This window comes from Ochotona princeps, chromosome 2 (genome assembly GCF_030435755.1).
Source record: "Ochotona princeps isolate mOchPri1 chromosome 2, mOchPri1.hap1, whole genome shotgun sequence".
Taxonomy (NCBI): Eukaryota; Metazoa; Chordata; class Mammalia; order Lagomorpha; family Ochotonidae; genus Ochotona; species Ochotona princeps.
This window is the reverse complement of record NC_080833.1, coordinates 160483497-160485670: the sequence shown is the minus strand read 5'-3', so window position 1 is coordinate 160485670 and position 2174 is coordinate 160483497.

Sequence of the window (2174 nt, the reverse complement as noted above, 5' to 3'; positions counted from 1 at the left end):
TGTAGGGCCTGGCGGCGTGGCCTAGCGGCTAAAGTCCTCACCTTGAAAGCCCTGGGATCCCATATGAGCGCCTGTTCTAATCCCGGCAGCTCCACTTCCCATCCAGCTCTCTGCTTGTGGCCTGGGAAAGCAGTCGAGGACGGCCCAAAGCTTTGGGACCCTGCACCCGCGTGGGAGACCTGGAAGAGGTTCCTGGTTCCCGGCATCGGATCGGCGCGTACCGGCCCGTTGCGGCTCACTTGGGGAGTGAAACATCGGATGGAAGATCTTCCTCTCTGTCTCTCCTCCTCTCTGTATATCCGGCTTTCCGATGACAATAAAATCTTAAAAAAAAAAAAAAAAGAAAGAAAGAAAAAGAACCAGTGTAGATGGACTCACACCGATCACTTCGATATGGGCAGCAGTGTAACATGCTGTGTGACCACACCGCCCTGTTTTCCAACTTGAGGAAAGAATGCTGGTCTTAGTTTTATTCATCTCTGGGACTCTTGAAACATAGTCCACATTTAAGACCTCTTGTTCATCTTCCTTTATTCTGGATCCCATTACATTCCTGCTTAATTGCCACACCTTCCTCCTTTGAAATTGACCTGAAAAAGTTACCAGAAATCCCCTGCTTGTCAGATCCACTGAACAGGACTTGTAAGCATGTTGCTGTACTGGCCGTTCTGTTCTTTGATACTGTTCACCTAGCCTTCCCTGAAACCACGACCCATCATCCTGCTTGTTGTTTTCCACTATAATTTTCTTTCCAAAATCTCTATTGCAGTGTCCTTTCCCCTTTTCCACGTTAAGTTTTGACCTTCCTATTCAATTCTCTAATCTCATTAAGTGCTATTTTTTTTTCCAGAAAGTCATCCCTTTCACTCTCCGTTTGGAGGTCGTCCATACTTGCATTTCTCCATTTTTGAGCTGGAAATTCCTGAGGGGAAGGGATGATGGTTTGCCCAACTCTGTGTTCCCAATTTTTAGTAAATATTCACCACAAAGTTAGGTTCCAATAAATGTTTCTGGATGAACAAATGGACTTTTCTGGTTTGTAGCTGTGGAATATCCAATTTTTTATGATTCAGTTTCACCTTTCCTCCGCAAAACAGAAAAATAATGATCATAAAAAAGTTCCATAGTGTTAATTTTCCATATTAGGATATCCAGTAGTGAACATGTGATATCTGAATATTGGATCATCTATTTTCCTATTGAGTGACTCGCTGCTGGGCTACACGTTGTGGGGCAGCACGTTCAGCTGTCCCTTGGGACATCCAGCTGCCCTGTAGGAATCATGAGCTGCAATCCCAGTGGCCAGAGTTGGCTCCTGATGTGCCTCGGGCCCCAGATGACAACGTGTTGGGGTTCTTGCCACTCCCAGCTGAGATCCAGACGGAATCTCTCGCTCATGGCCTTGGCCTGGTCCAGCCCTGCTTTTGGGAGTGTTTGAGGATTGAGCCAGCAGGTGAAAGAGCTCTTTTCTCCTTTTCACTTTGTCTTTCAAAAACCTTGGTTTTTTCTAATCATTGGTAATACATGTGTGGTCATCTGTTGATTATGAATTAGAAATAAACTTGTGGATGTCTGACACAAAAATAACAAGACAGTAGCCCTAGCTCTGTTACTTAGCTCAGTGATATTGACAAATGTTTAGCTAATTTGAAGTTTGAATGTCTTTTCTTTTAAGATGATAATAATAACTTTTGTCCCACTTACTTCAGAGTTGCAGAATAGACAACAGAAAAAATACTTTTAAAACTGTTTTAGGTTCTATGTTGAGTATAACAAACACCACACCCTCAAAATATCAGCTAGTAAATGGCTTCTTAAAAGGTAATGAAGACAGAAATCTTAACCACAAATCTCAGACAACTAGAAAAACAGGAAATGGTAGGATCCCTGCCCTGCAGAGGGCTAAGGGGAAGCGGAGCACACCTGGCTGGGATGGACTGTAACCTAACTTTGGAGTCAGAAGTTCCTCAGGGGGTACAAATAATGTAGCCCCTTTCCTGCAAAACTGTGCAATCCTTTCCCAACTGCTCTGTTCCTGCCATCACATCTTCTCTGTCTGTATTTCTCTCAAGGTGGATTTCTGCTTTTGCTCCTGCTACCAACAATTGTCCCCCTAAATATATAGATCAATTAGTGGATGAAGTCTTGCCAGGAATCCGATTGCCAAGCTCTTG